This window comes from Delphinus delphis, chromosome 17, assembly GCF_949987515.2.
Source record: "Delphinus delphis chromosome 17, mDelDel1.2, whole genome shotgun sequence".
NCBI classification, from domain to species: Eukaryota; Metazoa; Chordata; class Mammalia; order Artiodactyla; family Delphinidae; genus Delphinus; species Delphinus delphis.
The window spans coordinates 51793419-51811850 of record NC_082699.1 but is presented as its reverse complement, the minus strand read 5'-3'; the positions used below and the strand labels follow the sequence as shown (position 1 = coordinate 51811850).

General features: G+C 38.3%; 1 long non-coding RNA gene across 1 annotated transcript in view; it reads right to left on the bottom strand.

Moving 5' to 3' along the window:
• The window catches only part of LOC138414315 (uncharacterized), a 311603-nt gene that overhangs the window by 273987 nt on the left and 19184 nt on the right, over positions 1–18432 (bottom strand). Inside the window, exon 2 of the long non-coding RNA XR_011246763.1 lies at positions 3204–3286. This is a non-coding gene — a long non-coding RNA (uncharacterized lncRNA). The remainder of the gene's footprint in view (positions 1–3203; positions 3287–18432) is intronic.

The window sequence follows — 18432 nt, the reverse complement described above, 5'->3', positions numbered from 1 at the left end:
GTCTACAGTTTCTCCCAAAGTCCACTGCCTCAATTTTGGGATGATCTGTTTTCTCTTCAGGTATTCCAGAGATGCAGGGTACATCAAGTTGATTGTGGAGATTTAATCTGCTGCTCCTGAGGCTGCTGGGAGAAATTTCCCTTTCTCTTCTTTGTTCGCACAGCTCCTGGGGTTCAGCTTTGGATTTGGCCCCGCCTCTGCATGTAGGTCACCTGAGGACGTCTGTTCCACACCCATACAGGATGGGGTTAAAGTAGCAGCTGATTAGGGGGCTCTGTCTCACTCACGCCGTGGGGAAGGAGCCTGCAGCAGGCGGAGGCTGGTGTGACATTGTAACAGCCTGAGGCATGCCGTGTGTTCTCCCAGGGATGTTGTCCTTGGATCATGGGGCCCTGGCAGTGGCAGGCTGCACAGGCTCCCTGGAGGAGAAGTGTGGATAGTGACCTGTGCTTGCACACAGGTTTCTTGGCGGCCGCAGCAGCAGCCTTAGCGTTTCATGCCTGTCTCTGGTGTCCGCGCTGATAGCCACGGCTTGACCCATCTCTGGAGCTTGTTTAGGCGATGCTCTGAATCCCCTCTCCTCATGCACCCCGCAACAATGGTCTCTTGCCCCTTAGGCAGGTCCAACCTTTTTCCCGGACTCCCTCCAGGCTAGCTGTGGTGCGCTAGCTCACTTCAGGCTGCGTTCACACAGCCAACCCCAGTCCTCTCCCTGGGATCTGAACTCCAAAGCCCGAGCCTCAGCTCCCAGCCCCACCCCACCCCAGTGGTTGAGCAGACAAGCCTCTCAGGCTGGTGAGTGCTGGTCGGAACAGATCGTCTGTGCAGGAATCTCTCCGCTTTGCCCTCTGCACCCCTGCTGCTGCACTCTCCTCCGTGGCTCTGAAGCTTCCCCCCTGTGCACCCCCTGTCTCCACCAGTGAAGGGGCTTCCGAGTGTGTGGAAACTTTTCCTCCTTCACAGCTCCCTCCCAGAGGTGCACATCCCATCCCTATTCTTTTGTCACTGTTTTTCTTTTTTCTTTTGCCCTACCCAGGTACATGGGGAGTTTCTTGTCTTTTGGGAAGTGTGAGGTCTTCTGCCAGCATTCAGTAGGTGTTCTGTAGGAGTTGTTCCACATGTAGATGTATTTTTGAGGTATTTTGGGGGAGGAAGGTGATCTCCACGTCTTACTCCTCTGCCATCTTGAAGGTCCTCCCCATTAATGATGTTTTTAAGAGGGCAGTGTTTAGCTAATAAATGTCTCTGTTTCTCTTTTTTATACTTTCAAAGGATTGACTAACTTTCATCTTCAGAACAACTTGTAGCCAAAGTATCAACAAATCCATTTAAAAAAAACAATTAAGAGCATAGAAAATATTGAGTGGTAGACTTTAAAGAGCCATCATTAAAAAAATATTAGGCACAATGAATCTTTTTATTAAAATATCTTTTCAGATAATTTTAAAATAATTAGAAATGGTAAAGAAAGTTAGATAGGGCTGCTTAATTCAACTCCTACATAATAGAAGGGTCCATTCTCACAAAATAAGATAAACTTGCATTGATGTGGCAGGTACATCCTAAGGTGATCCCAGTGAGTTACCTTGTATAATCCTTTCCCCTTCAGTGTAGGAGGAATTTGTGACTCGCTTCCAACCAACAGAAACAGCAAAGATGATAGAATGTCAGTCACTTCCTTGATTTGGTTATGTTATATAGAAATGGTAATGTGATACTGTTATTCTTATGATTATATAATGTTATTGTATTAGTTTTCTAGGGCTGCCATAATAAAGTCCCACAAATTTGGTGGCTCAGCAAATAGCAGAAATGTATTTTCTCACAGTTTTGGAGGCTAAAAGTCTGCAATCAAGGTGTCTGTAGGCTGAAGGCTCTAGGGGAGGACTCTTTTCTTGCCTCTTCTAGCTTCAGTGGTTACCAGAAATCCTTAGGGTTCCTTGGCTTATAGCAGCCAAACCCCAATCTTTGGCTCTGCTGCCATATGACTGTCTTCCCTCTGTTTGTCTGTATGCCTCTATTTTCTTGCAAGGACAAGTTATTAGCTTAGGACCTACTCTACTCCAGTATGACCTCATGTTAACTTGCCTAATTATATCTGCAAAGACCCATTTCTAAATATGGTCACTTTGTAAGGTTTCAGGTAGACATGAATTTGAGGGGACACTATTCAACATAGTCTGGTTATATAAGACTTAGTCTTAGCAGACAGGAGGGACAAACTCCTTCCCATTGGCTTGAAGAAGTAAGCTTCCAGGTTTTGAAAGGGCTTATGAGGGAGCCACAGAGCAAGAAACTGCCAGCAACCTCTAGAAGCTGAGAGCTGCCCCTGGCTGACAGCCAAAAAGAAAATGGAGACCTCCATTCTACAACCATAAGAAAAGGAATTCTGCCAACAACCAGAGCTTAGAAAAAGACCAAGCCCCAGAAATGAATTAGCCTTGACTGCAGCCTTGTGAGACCCTGAGCAGAAGACCCAGCTAAACCATGCTGAGACTCCTAACCCATGGAAACTGTGAGATAACAAATACGTATTATTCTAAGCCACAAAATCTGTTGTACTTCATTATACAGCAATAGAAAACTAATACAATTGGCATAGTGCTTTAAAGGTTTCATTCACTGTACCTCACTTATACTTCCCAAAGACAAATCCAAAGGCATTTCTTTCAGACATCACATGGATCATTGTGAATGACCTACAATACTTGAGGATGTTTAGAATATCAGTACACAGAAGAACCTCAGAGATCAGACATTTCATTCCTCTCATTATGCAAATGAAAAAAACAGAGCCAGGACATAGAAATTGACTCTTGACCACCAGAGTACCAAGTACAAAAACAAACACGAATTCACAGTTCTCTTGGGATCAAGTCCAACATTTTTTCACCAACTCACTGGGATCCCTTGAGATCCCTAATGTCAAACAACAGAAGAGTTAAAAATAAATCAGACTTTTAGAAGATGCAAATAAGTTATACAACTTAATAAATGTCAATATTCACAATTAGCACAATTAACTCCTAGAAAAGTGCCAGTCATATTACAGCACTCAATAAATATTTGATAAATTAAAAAATTAATATATGTTTTTATATTCTGAATCATAAAAGACACAAGCCCATCCCCACATATCTTAATCTAGAGGCAGAACACCTTTGTGGGCAAAAGTCATGTTGCAATGTTGATGTCAGACCCACCTGAGTTTGAATGTGAGCTCTAAGTAATATTCATTTGTAAACTTAGGAGATTTCCTCAAAGTCTCAGCTTCCAGTTTCCTCATCTGCAAAATGAAGGTAATAACAATGACCTCTCACTGTTGTGCTCAGGTTCAAACAAAATAATAAATGAGAATGCTTGGCATTTACAGAGTACTCGATAAACGTCACTCTCTTTCCATGCACTGACGAATTTTGTTTTAAATGAAGAACAATTTTTCCACTTACCTTCAGATAATTCTCTGAACCATAATCTGTGTCAGAGGCATTTAATACAAATGTACTTTTAATTCTATATTAGGAGACAATTTGCTTTGAAAACAATTTTCTGTTGTATGGATTTATTACTCTTTTTGGTTCTAACCACCTATCTTTTGTCTCCTCAACAAACTCAGTAGAAAATAAAGGTCTAAAAGTCTAGGGAAGAAAAAAATTTTATTTGACTAGGCCTGAATTTATTGACACTTAGGAACCACATAAAAAAAGAAAAAAGGCAGCAGCCTGAAGATTCTTAAATTAATCATTGATTAGTAGTTTACATAACTTAGAGGTAGTAATCCAAAACCTGTTTCAAATTAGATGACAGCAAAAAAGTGATGTGGAAGTAGTTACTGTTAAACTGGAATTCTTCTGATTGCACTATTTATCAGGTAGTATTTCAGATAATTAAATAGAACTATGAGTAACATGAAAGATTATAGTTATGGTTCATTTTTGCACAGGTCTGTTGAGACTTAGAAATTATGTGCAGGCAGAGTTGGAAAAATTCCAAAATGGACCATATTAAATTAGGCAACAGCTGGTGAAGAAGGTTTAGTTTAGGGACTGTCCTGACAGCTGGAAAAAAAGTGATATGTGGTCCATACTGAATGTCATATTAAAAATTAGCAGTAAATAATTACAAGTTAACTAGAAATGTACTGTCTTGATTTCAAAGCTTAAACAATCTTCCTTGGGCTATATTAAGACCATTTTAAAGTTCTTTAATCTCTGCTCAAGAGAATTTATTTTCTAGCAGGTGTGCCTTAAAACTAAAAATGTAGACATGACTTAAAATCATTTCCATGAGCTTCAAGCACTTCCACATGTTTAAAAAAATAGTCATTTCAATGTTGCTTGAAACTCAGGGAAGGTCATGGGGAGAGGAAGCTGTGAAAACCTTAATCCTGCAAATCCCATGACACACAGCATGATGCAATGGGGTATGGAGCCAGAAGGGTTGGGTTCAAGCCTCTGCTCTGCTAATTACTAAGTAGGAGGTTTGGGGTAAATTCATGCCCTTTTCAGATCTTAGTTTTCTCGTTCAACTTGGCAATAATAACATCTACCTTCCAAACTATTGTGAGGAGTAAGTGATCTATATATAGTACCTAGGACAATAGGCCCATGGTTCCCAAACTGTGCACTGAGGTACCCCTGGGGACTGCAGCACATTTATAGAGGCAGTATGGGATATTTTAAATTTTCAAGGAAACTACAGCAATATTTGAAATCTGTCAGCCACTGTGTGAACTACTAGCTCCAGGTAGTTCACAGTTTCAACATTAGATCATACTACATTCCTTTCAGTGACATCATATCTTTGTGAAGCTGAGTTTTGTTGGTTGCTGGACAAAAAGTAAATAAGCATGAAAATCAACGTAGAACAGGAAATGAAGGTAGTGGTATCTAATCTGATTTCAATGTCTGAGAGGTACGCAGTGCCCAAGAGGCCCACACATGTTGCTGGTAAGTGACTTGGTTAAAACTAAAAATTTTTTTCCTTCAACTATGTGTATTATTTTGTTTTCAAAAAACTACTAAGTTGTTAGTATATAAAAACATTTTAAGTTGTTTGGACCTAACCACTCAAATCGACAGTACAGTTATTTACTTTGGTCTAGGAATTCTGAGGATGTCATAAATCAAAAAAATTGGGGGACTTCTGCAGTAGGTACCTAGTTAATATTCATTTCCTCTCAAACTTGATGTACTTTCACATGATTGAACCCTTTCTCTCAAAATTTAGATAAATTTACTTCTGTTCTCATTAGTAATGATTACCAGTATTCTCTGCCTTTGTAGTTTGATGGGGCCCTGTGATTACCTCTGGCCAGTGGGATTTGAAGAAGTTATGAACTCTCCATTCACTCGTCCCCTGTTGATACATTCTACTATGATGAGGAGAAAAGAGAGCCTCAAGATCTAAGTAGGTTCAAATGTCAAGTTACTGTATGGAAGATAAGTTTTCCTGGAGAGTCACCTGGACCCACTGAGTCAAGCCAGTGATATTTGGTGGTTTGTGTGCTATGAAGCATAGGCCTGTACTATCATGACTAATACTCAAACTTGTTTCTTTCTATTGCCCTGTCCACCATTCTCCTACATATGGTTTTCTGACTCTTTTTATGGCAAATTCTAAAAGATAATTAGGTAAAAACCTGTACTGTAGAAAATGTTGCCTGAATAATAGAAGACTAGATGGAGGAAAACTCAAGAGAATAGTTACTAACAGTTTCAACTAAACAGCCTGATGACAATGTGATGCCCCAGATCACGAATAAGAGTCAAGAAGACATTCAGTTAATGTCAAGCTGTGGTTTATAACATCTTAAGGGTTAAAAAGAAAAATGCAAACATTTTAACAAAAGAGTACCAATTAGGTACAAGGAAATATACAGTAAGATAAAGCCACTTTTATATAAAGTATTGGAACCAAGGATGTTCAATAAGAAGTTATTTTCTCTATTCTTGGGAAATTGGCCTTATATCACAACTGGAGAAGCAATTCAAACAAGCACACATTTCTAGAGTGGGGAAATTTCTAATTGGGCTAGAGGGTATAGAAGTCATCTTTTCCAGTGGTTACATAATGCAAGTAGGAGGATGCTGCTTTGAAAGGAAAATTTAAATAAGTTCCCCAGTACCTCAGATATTAGAAAGAAGATGAGAATGGCTAGGATGAAATCAGGAAAAGAAAGAAAATTATATCCATTGATTCATCAGTATTTACTGAATATATTAATATGCATTCCATAGATGCAGGTAACTGGGACTTAGTACCTGATTCTAAAGGGCTATTAATCTAGCAAGGAGACAGACTTGGAAAGCATAGTCACAACATGGTGTGTCAATTACTCTAAAGGGCAATGCTCTGGAAAATCACAGATCTGCAAAAATGTTTTCCTGGAAGAATCAGCACAGTTTTCATCAAAGAGGAAATATTTAAGCTGGATCTTGAAAGACAAATAGTGTCAAGAACTGTGAAGTGTTGAGATTTTATCCTATTAGCAAACTAACAAATTATCCTGCAACAGTTTCATAGAAGCTGGCAAAAAACATGAAATTCCTTAATCAAACAGAAAGATCTTTACTACTCACAGCTATCATAGCCAGACTATTAGCACTTTCTTATACCAATGCCTGGGTCCCAGTTCCCACGAGTGACCCAACAAGGGCCAGGTAACACTTGCACATACAGTGGGCTGCATTACAGGGGAGAAACCCCAAGCTTATGGAGCCCAACTTTTTTTTACAACAGGCAATAAACATGCCGGCCCTTTGCTCCAGAGGAAGACACTATCCAGTCTTCCAAGACTGCTTGCCATACAAACATCCTGGAAAAGATAATCCAGAACAAAGGCAGTGAGTACCTCTGCTCAGAAGAAATGCAAAAATGTAAGTGATCCATGGAGAATTGTCCCTCAACAAGCAGAAGTCATCAGGATAATATAGCATGATATCTTAGCAGGATGTATAATATATCTGAATAGCTGGAGTACAGAATACCTTTTAAAGAATGAACCAGTGGGAGATATAGACATGGGGGGAGGGTGTGTTGGGAAGAAAAAAGTTAATCCATAGAATTACATTAGAATTAGATTATTAAGTAGAGGAAAAACATAGAGAATATTATACTTCATTAACCAATATTTATTCAATGTCAGCCTCATGGTAGGTATTCACTATATTAATTGAATGAATGAATGAAAAACCTGCTTTGTCTCATAAGCATAGGAAGCCATCATAACTTTAAATGAAGAAGCAAATGATCACATCTGGCAGCACTGTGACAAAAGCATCATTGTTGAAAGAGAACAACTGAGGCACTTTGCCTATATTTAGTAGGTTTTTGCAATAAGATGGATTAGGGGAGGTGAAGGTTTAAACTAAAAGATAACATGTGGAAACAGTGGGGAAATGGGAAGGTGGGATGAATTGGGAGATTAGGTTTGACAAAAGTACACTACCATGTGTAAAAGAGATAGCTAGTGGGAACCTGCTGTATAGCACACGGAGCTCAGTGCAGTGCTCTGTGTTAGCCTAGTTGGGTGGGATGGAGGGGGAGGTCCAAGAGGGAGGGGATGTGTGTATGCATATGGCTGATTCACTTTGCTGTGTGGCAGAAATTAACACAACATTGTAAAGCAATTATACTCCAATAATAAATAAATAAATGTGGCCCTTGTGGGGGGGGGAAGAAATGAGGATTGAGAGAAGTTGTTGAATTAATTTTAGGAGAACCAGCAACATCCAGTCAACTGGATGTGGAAGTGAGAGTTCAAGGATAAATGAGTTATCAGGCAGGTTTAGGAGTGGAAGGTTGTTGAATAAATGGTGATGTCACTAACTGAGATAGAAAATGCAAGAGAAGATTCAAGTAGGAGATAATGAGGGAGTGGTAGGCATTGAGATAATAGCTAAAGACAAAAGAGTGGAGGAAATAAAAAGGAGAAACTCCATAACTAATACAAAAGAGGCTTGCTTATATATGAGAAGTATCAACATTACTGTGTGAGAAGAAGAGAAAAAGCTCGAAAAAATGGGAAAAAAAAAGTATTGGGAGATGGGGAAAGGGAATCAAGAGAAGAACACATTGAAACCAAGGAAAGGCAGTTTCATAAGGGAAAGATTAGCAAGGAGGTGTCACATTGGATGGGTGCTAACAAGTGCCCATTGGATTCAGCTTTTGGATCATCACAGATTTTAAGAAAATAATAGGCAGAGGCAGATTATACGAAGAAGCCTTAATTCAGAGAGGGGAGAGATCGGTTCAATTAAGTTGGCATCAACTTATCTGCTGTGATAAGCTGTGAAAAGAAAGTATTTTTCCAAATATACACCTTAAAAAGAACTTTTCAAATAGCACTTATAGGTCATCACCTAAAATCCCCTCCATTATACATTGCTACTTTGAGTTATAAAGATTTATTCCTTTTCAAACATCCCCCTAATAAAATGCAATTACTCCTGAAAATATTAATGCCTTAAACTCTTGCTTTGAAGTGTTAGTTGACAAGGCTTTAACAGAGAAAATGTTCTTCACTAATGACACATCAGAGTGGTCTTAGTATTCTAGAAGCAGAATGACAGAGGAAAGGGCCTATTAAAAGGGGAACTGTGAGATTGGTTAAAGATGGTGGAGAAAAAGGACATGCTCTCACTCGCTCCTGTGAGAACACAGGAATCACAGCTACCTGCTGAACAATCATCAACAGGAAGACACTGGAACTCACCAAGAAAGATACCACACATCCAAAGACAAACAAGAAGGCACAATAACATGGTAGGAGGGGCGCAGTCACAATAAAATCAATACCGATAACTGCTGGGTGGGTGACTCACAAACTGGAGAACACTTATAGCACAGAAGTCCACCCACTGGAGTGAAGGTTCTGAGCCCCATGTCAGGCTTCCCAACCTGGGGGGCCGGCAACAGGAGGAAGAATTCCAAGAGAATAAGACTTTGAAGGCTAGTGGGATTAGATTGCAGGACTTCGACAGGATTAGGGGAAACAGAATCTCCACACTTGGAGGACACACACAAAGTAGTGTGTGCATCGGGACCTAGAGGAAGGAGCAGTGACCCCATAGGAGACTGAATCAGACCTACTTGCTAGTGTTGGAGGGTCTCCTGCAGAGGCGGGGGGTGGCTCTGTCTCACTGTGAGGACAAGGACACTGGCAGCAGAAGTTCTGGGAAGTACTCCTTGGCGTGAGCCCTCCCAGAGTCAGCCATTAGCCCCACCGAAGAGCCTGGGTAGGCTCCAGTGTTGGGTCGCCTCAGGCCAAACAATCAACAGGGAGGGTACCCAGACCCAACCATCACCAGTCACGTGGATTAAAGTTTTACTGAGCTCTGCCCACCAGAGCAACAGCCAGCTCTACCCACCACCAGTCCCTCCCATCATGAAACCTGCACAAGCCTCATAGATAGCCTCATCCACCAGATGGCAGACAGAAGAAGCAAGAAGAACTACAATCCTGCAGCCTGTGGAACAAAAACCATATTCACAGAAAGACAGACAAGATGAAAAGGCAGAGGGCTATGTACTACATGAAGGAACAAGATGAAACCCCAGAAAAACAACTAAATGAAGTGGAGATAGGCAATCTTCCAGAAAAAGAATTCAGAATAATGATAGTGAAGATGATCCAGGACCTCAGAAAAAGAATGGAGGCAAAGATCGAGACGATGCAAGAAATGTTTAACAAAGACCTAGAAGAATTAAAGAACAAACAAAAAGAGATAACAATACAATAACTGAAATGAAAAATACACTAGAAGGAATCAATAGCAGAATAACTGAGGCAGAAGACCAGATAAGTGACCTGGAAGACAGAATGGTGGAATTCACTGCTGTGGAACAGAACAAAGAAAAAAGAATGAAAAGAAATGAAGATAGCCTAAGGGACCTCTGGGACAACATTAAATTCAACAACATTCGCATTATAGGGGTCCCACAAGGAGAAGAGAGAGAGAAAGGACCTGAGAAAATATTTGAAAAGATTGTAGTCGAAAACTTCCCTAACATGGGAAAGGAAATAGCCACCCAAGTCCAGGAAGCACAGAGAGTCCTTCACAGGATAAACCCAAGGAGAAATATGCCGAGACACATAGTAACCAAATTGGCAAAAATTAAAGACAAAGAAAAATTATTGAAAGCAGCAAGGGAAAAACGACAAATAACATACAAGGGAACTCCCATGAGGTTAACAGCTGATTTCTCAGCAGAAACTCCACAAGCCAGAAGGGAGTGGCATGATATACTTAAAGTGATGAAAGGGAAGAACCTACAACCAAGATTACTCTACCCTGCAAGTATCTCATTCAGATCTGATAGAGAAATCAAAAACTTTACAGACAAGCAAAATCTAAGAGAATGCAGCACCACCAAACCAGCTCTACAACAAATGCTAAAGGAACTTCTCTAAGTGGGAAACACAAGAGAAGAAAAGGACCTACAAAAACAAGCCCAAAACAGTTAAGAAAATAGTAATAGGAACATACATATCAATAATTACCTTAAACGTGAATGGGTTAAATGCTCCAACCAAAAGACACAGGCTTGCTGAATGGATACAAAAACAAGACCCATCTATATGCTGTCTACAAGAGACCAACTTCAGACCTAGGGACACATACAGACTTAAAGTGAAGGAATGGAAAAAGATATTCCATGCAAATGGAAATCAAAAGAAAGCTAGAGTAGCAATATTCATTTCAGATAAAATAGACTTTAAAATAAAGAAGGTTACAAGAGACAAGGAAGGACACTACATAATGATCAAGGGACCAATCCAAGAAGAAGATACAACAATTATAAATATATATGCACCCAACATAGGAGCACTTCAATACATAAGGCAACTGCTAACAGCTATAAAAGAGGAAATTGATAGTAACACAGTAATAGTGGGGGACTTTAACACCTCATGCACACCAACTGACAGATGATCCAAACAGAAAATTAACACGGAAACACAAGTTTTAAATGACAATATAGACCAGATAGATTTAATTGATATTTATAAGACATTCCATCCTAAAACAGCAGATTACACTTTCTTCTCAAGTGCACACGGAATGTTCTCCAGGATAGATCACGTCTTGGGTCACAAATCAAGCCTCAGTAAATTTAAGAAAACTGAAGTCATATCAAGCATCTTTTCTGACAAGAACGCTATGAGATTAGAAATGAATTACAGGGAAAATAACGTAAAAAACACAAACACATGGAGGCTAAACAATACGTTACTAAATAACCAAGAGATCACTGAAGAAATCAAACAGGGAATCAAAAAATACATAGAGACAAATGACAATGCAAACATGATGAACCAAAACCTATGGGATGCAGCAAAAGCAGTTCTAAGAGGGAAGTTTACAGCTATACAAGCCTACCTCAAGAAACAAGAAAAATCTCAAATAAACAATCTAATCTTACACCTAAAGGAACTAGAGAAAGAAGAACAAACAAAACCCAAAGTTAGCAGAAGGAAAGAAATCATAAATATCAGAGTAGAAATAAATAAAATAGAAACAGAGAAAATAAAAGCAAAGATCAATAAAACTAAAAGCTGGTTCTTTGAGAAGATACACAAAATTGATAAACCATTAGCCAGACTCATCAACAAAAAGAGGGAGAGGACTCAAATCAATAAAATTAGAAACGAAAAAGGAGAAATTACAACAGACACTGCAGAAATACAAAGGATCCTAAGAGATTACTATAAGCAACTCTATGCCAATAAAATGGACAACCTGGAAGAAATGGACAAATTCTTAGAAAGGTATAACCTTCCAAGAGTGAACCAGGAAGACACAGAAAATATGAACAGACCAATCACAAGTAATGAAATTGAAACCGTGATTAAAAATCTTCCCACGAACAAAAGACCAGGACCAGATGGCTTCACAGTTGAATTCTATCAAACATTCAGAGAAGAGCTAACACCCATCCTTCTCAAAACTCTTCCAAAAATTTGCAGAGGAAGAAACATTCCCAATCTCATTCTATGAGCCCACTATCACCCTGATAGCAAAACCAGACAAAGATACTACAAAAAAGGAAACTTACAGACCAATATAACTGATGAATATAGATGCAAAATTCCTCAACAAAATACTAGCAAACAGAATCCAACAACATATTAAAAGGATCATACACCATGTTCAAGTGGGATTTACCCCAGGGATGCAAGGATTCTTCAATATACGCAAATCAATGTGATATACCATATTAACAAACTGAAGAAGAAAAACCATATGATCATCTCAGTAGATGCAGAAAAAGCTTTTGACAAAATTCAACACCTATTTATGATAAAAACTTTCCAGAGTGTGGGCATAGAGGGAACCTACCTCAACATAATAAAGGCCATATATGACAAACCCACAGCAAACATCATTCTCAATGGTGAAAAACTGAAAGCATTTCCTCTAAGATCAGGAACAAGACAAGGATGTCCACTCTCACCACTACTATTCAACATAGTTTTAGAAGTCCTAGCCACAGCAATCAGAGATGGAAAAGAAATAAAAGGAATACAGATTGGAAAAGTAGAAGTAAAATTTTCAGTCTCTGCAGAGGACATGATAATATACATAGAAAATCCTAAAGTGCCACCAGAAAACTACTAGAGCTAATCAATGAATTTGGTAAAGTTGCAGGATACAAAATTAATGCACAGAAATCTTTGCATTCCTCCATACTAATGATGAAAAATCTGAAAGAGAGATTAAGGAAACAATCCCATTTACCATTGCAAGAAAAAGAAAAAAATGCCTAGGAATAAACCTACCTAGGGACACAAAAGACCTGTATGCAGAAAATTAAAAGACACTGATGAAAGAAATTAAAGATGATACCAACAGATGGAGAGATATACCATGTTCTTGGATTGGAGGAATCAATATTGTGAAAATGACTAACCTACCCAAAGCAATCTACAGATTCAATCTACAGATTCAACCTATCAAATTACAAAAGGCACTTTTAACAGAACTAGAACAAAAAATCTTAAAATTTGTATGGAGACACAAAAGACCCCAAATAGCCAAAGCAGTCTTGAGGGAAAAAAGCAGATCTGGAGGAATCAGACTCCCTGACTTCAGACTATACTACAAAGCTACAATCAACAAGACAATATGGTACCAGCACAAAAAGAAAAATATAGATCAATGGAAGAAGATAGAAAGCCCAGAGATAAATCCACACAACTATGGTCAACCAGTCTATGACAAAGGAGGCAAGGATATACAATGGAGAAAAGACAGTCTCTTCAATAAGTGGTGCTGGGAAAACTGGACAGCTACATGTAAAAGAATGAAATTAGAACACTCCCTAACACCATACACAAAAATAAACTCAAAATGGATTAGAGACCTAAATGTAAGACCAGACACTATAAAACTCTTAGAGGAAAACATAGGAAGAACACTCTTTGACATAAATCATAGCAAGATCTTTTTTGATCCACCTCCTAGAGTAATGGAAATAAAAACAAAAGTAAACAAGTGGGACCTAATGAAACTTCAAAGCTTTTGCACAGCAAAGGAAACCATAAACAACACGAAAAGACAACCCTCAGAACGGGAGAAAATATTTGCCAATGAATCAACAGACAAAGGATTACTCTCCAAAATATATAAACAGCACATGCAGCTCAATATTAAAGAAACAAACAACCCAATCCAAAAATGGGCAGAAGACCTAAATAGACGTTTCTCCAAAGAAGACATACAGATGGCCAAGAAGCTCATGAAAAGCTGCTCAGCATCACTGATTATTAGAGAAATGCAAATCAAAACTACAATGAGGTATCACCTCACACCAGTTAGAATGGGCATCATCAGAAAATCTACAAACAACAAATGTTGGAGAGGGTGTGGAGAAAAGGGAACCCTCTTGCACTGTTGGTGGGAATGTAAATTGATACAGCCACTATGGAGAACAGTATGGAGTTTCCTTAAAAAACTAAAAATAGAATTACCATATGACCGAGCAACCCCACTACTGGATGCGCATATACTCAGAGAAAACCCTAATCCAAAAAGACACATGCACCCCAATGTTCATTGCAGCACTATTTACAACAGCCAGGTCATGGAAGCAACCTAAATGCCCATCGACAGTCGAATGGATAGAGAAGATGTGGTATATATATGCAATGGAATACTACTCAGCCATAAAAAGGAACAAAATTTGGACATTTGTAGAGACCTGGATGGATCTAGAGACTGTCATACAGAGTGAAGTTAGTCAGAAAGTGAAAAACAAATATCGTATATTAATGAATATATGTGGAACCCAGAAAAATGGTACAGATGACTGGTTTCCAGGGCAGAAGTTGAGACACAGATGTAGAGAACAAATGTATGGACACCAAGGGGGGAAAGTGGCAGGGAGTGGGGGTGGTGGTGTGATGAATTGGGTGATTGGGATTGACATGTATACACTGATGTGTATAAAGTGGATGACTAATAAGAACCTGCTGCATAAAAATTAAATTAAATTTTAAAATTTAAAAAATAAAGGGCGGGGGGGACCTTTGAGGTCCTAAACAAACACAGCTTCTATTTGATGATTTGGTTAGAATCTGGCTAGGCTATTCTTTTTGCTGGCATGCTCTGCCAAACATTTTTTTTTTCTTTTTTTTTAAACTATTTGAGAACACAGAGCAGTTGAGAAAATGTAAGTACAAGTAGATTTCTGAAAGCACATAGTCAACTGGTGAAAAGTTACTGAGGTGTTAACAGTTGCTGTTGGGACCCAGAATATCAGTTAAGATTTTAAGCTATTGCACTCCCTTTGATTACATTAAATATGCTTTTCTGGTACCAACAAAGAGTATTTTGCTACTAATCTTCACAGCAAGTAAGATTCCATAATAAGAATCTTCAACTTATTAACAGCTACTTTCCAGATTAATGAATTAATCAAGCATTTACTAAGCATCTACTATGTACCTAGCATTTATCAAGATAGTGTTTGAAGTAAGTAAAAAAAGAAGTGGAGTTGGGAATTATTTTAATTGAAAGGTAAGTTTGTGGCATGTAAACCTGTAACAATGAATTGTATTAAACAAAACTGAGAGTTCCAAGTTGGCCATAATGCTCATCTTATTAGAAATGTAAATGCCACTGTGGGAATAAGAATTCTCTGGTAGCCAGTATGTTCAAGATCTCTTCCACTAAGCAAATTCTCATGAATATTTAATTCTCATGAAAGAAGAGACGGGGAGAAGAGAATAGAGGAGAGGGGAGGGAAGGGGAGGAAAGCACGAAATAATAGAATAAATACATCACCTTTTCTACTTTGTCGTCTAGTTTCGTTTAGCTTCACCATGATTTAAGTTTCAAAAGCTAATGAGAATATGCTTATGTTTTAGGCTACTATGAAATGATAGATCCTTGATGTAAGCAGTCCCAAATGTTAACCAATTATAATATTACCTTCTAATAGATTAAAAGGAAAAAAATAATCATTCTCTTTCACTTCAAAAATATACATCTATTTATGTCCCGATTTTCCTTTTTCTTTTCTTGTTTCCTTTTTGTTGTAATTATAAAATGCTTAAAGTTTTCTGTAAACCTAAAACTACCCAAAAAAATTGAAGTCTATTAAAATTTTTTTAAATGCTTGAGGGCCAGGTATTATGCTTTTCATGTCTAATATGGATAAAATTTTGTCTGTTCTTTCACTTTATGAATTGAAAAATCGATACATTTGGATCTACCAGTGATTTTAAAAATGGATTCTTAACACAAATTTCACAAGACCTTTCCAATTCCAAATTTTAACTCTAGTGTCTAGAATAAGAGAGGTAACTGGTACATTGATTATTTACAAGGTACTTTTACACCATAAGGAAGAATCACAACTAACAAATTTGGGAAGAGGAGCACACCCAGTGTGGAGATCTTGCATACAACTCACATGCAGCTTCCTGAGTATCACCTGTATTGCAAAAGGAACTTGAATTGTGGCCATGTACAATTTAGCAACACCCTACAAAATTTAAGGCTTTTGAATACTCTATGTACCAAAGAGTTTCTAGGAAGTTATCCAAATGAAATAGTCATGGATGTGAGCAAAGATGTATTTACAAAGATAGTCATAACAGTCATGGCTATTGAAAAACTGAAAACTCAAATATCCATCAATAGGGGATGATTCAGTAAACTACTATATTATTCCCCCATGAAGGAATATTATGTGGCCATTAAAATTTAAATGAATGGTAAAAAATGTTCACAATAGATTGTGAAGTTAAAAAATCAGAGTTTAAACAGTATATATGGTATAATCAATTTTATAAATATACGTATTTACATACAGCTATAGTTATAGGTAGATACAGATATAAATAGAACGAAGACCTGAAGAACCATGCTAGTCAAAGTTATCATTCACCTGGTCTACTACAATAACCTCCTAACTGTTTTTCATCTACTCCTGTCTTCTAATAATCCTACTTCTTCTTCTAGACTGCAGCCATATTGTTTCAAAATGCAAATACTATCATATCATTCCCAGTTAGAAATACTTAAAAGTGTTCCTTCTACTTTTAGGATAAAGAACAATCTTCTTGTAATTTGCAATGATTGTTCCCTGCCTGGTTCTCTGTCTCTGTCTCTGTCTCTCTCTTTCACCTCTTGCCACTCTCCTCCAGGTCCCTCTTAACTACACTGTCTACATGGACAACTGTACCCCAAAATTCAGTTCAAGCAGACACATGTGAGGTATTCTTATCCTCCTGGAACTAAGCATTGTTTTCATCCTCCCTAATTTGTACAGTACAAGAAACTTCAAATACCCATTCCTAAAGAGGAATTCATATTTCCTATCATACCGAAAAATAGGCAGAAGGGTTTTCAATCAGCCCTGAAGCAAGGTCTTGGCTAGAGAATAAACAAAAATGCACAAAGGCTGTTGGCCTCTCTCTGAAGGGTTTCTCTGGCAAGCCATTCAGTTTACCAGAACAAGAGCAGGGCTGCCATCATTTGGGTATAGAAAGTGGAGGATCTACCTTTTTGTCTTTGTCTCTGAATCATGGTCATAGAAGAATATTGATACATTAGCAACACACACATCCTTCCTCATCACATCTACCTCTCACACCAGCTGTGTGTCTTTAGGAAAATCCTTTAACTTCTCAGCACCTCAGTTTCCTACACCACAAAATGGGAGCTGAACTCAGTCATAAGTCTATTGCTACAATTTTGTCCTGATAGCTGTAACTGTAAGATTTGCTGGCTTTGGTGTTCACCTTGTATACAAAATTAGACATGAAGAACATATATAGCTTTTCCTGGCCCTATAAAGCCCTGGGAATCGATTTGGCCAATAGATGCCACAAAGAAAAGATTGCTGGAGATAGCACGTGGCATTGGAAGACAAGCCAAAGCTTTTAGCCACATACATTCAAATCCATAGATCAAACCTGGGCAGCCCAAATGCTTCATGAATTTCAGCAGCTGGATGAACCTCTGAACTTGTACTGTGTGTGTGTGTGTGTGTGTGTGTGTGTGTGTGTGTGTGAGAGAGAGAGAGAGAGAGAGAGAGAGAGAGAGAGAGAGAGGGACTTTCTTGCAAAGGAAACCCCCCAAAACTGCAAACAATCCTCCTTGTGTGCCTGAGGTCTAGATTGTTCATGGCTACACTGAGATAAATTCAACAACAGGTTGTGTAGTGGGGCACCTCAGGAGGCTGATAGGCTTATAGACCCTAATCGTCACAGTACTCCACATTAAAATTCCTTTGAAAACGGCATTCATGAAAGGGAAATAGCACGTCCTGCAAGAAGAAACCAAGGTAGACAGTGAACTCTTTCCCTCATAATTTTTCTTACTAGTCTTTCTGATTTTACAGCATGATATGTTCTGAACCTTTTAGTAAAATGGAGGTTTCTCATTTCAGCCTAACTGCTGTTAATCTGTTCCAAATGTTAAAGTTGCAAGTAAGGTCTGGTAACCATCGCTGCATTGAATTGATAATAGGAATAGAGCTGATCACCATCTGGTTTGGTTCAGAGTACAACTTGCTGCCTAATATTGCAGAATTTGAGCTGGAAGTCCCTTGTATTTCATGAATGCCACAAAAAAAGAATTTAAACAAATAGCACTCCCCAATTGTCATATGTCCTTATTTATTGCTCTATAGGTTTGCTAAATATGGAATATCATATTACTAATTTTGGCAAATTCCAGGGTACATAAACAGGCCAAAACCTCTTAACATAAATTATGCCAGAGCTGCCTAATGATAATTTGAAAATTCATGGTGTTGGTTTTCCAGAGTTATGACAGAAAACAATTTCAGAAATAGGAAACAAAATTTGAAATTGGTTTCTTATTGCATGCCTCCCTTACCAATCCTGCTGTTGCAGATCTATGAAAATATACTTGATTCTACCACTTTATGAATAAATTAGAAAATCTGATTTAT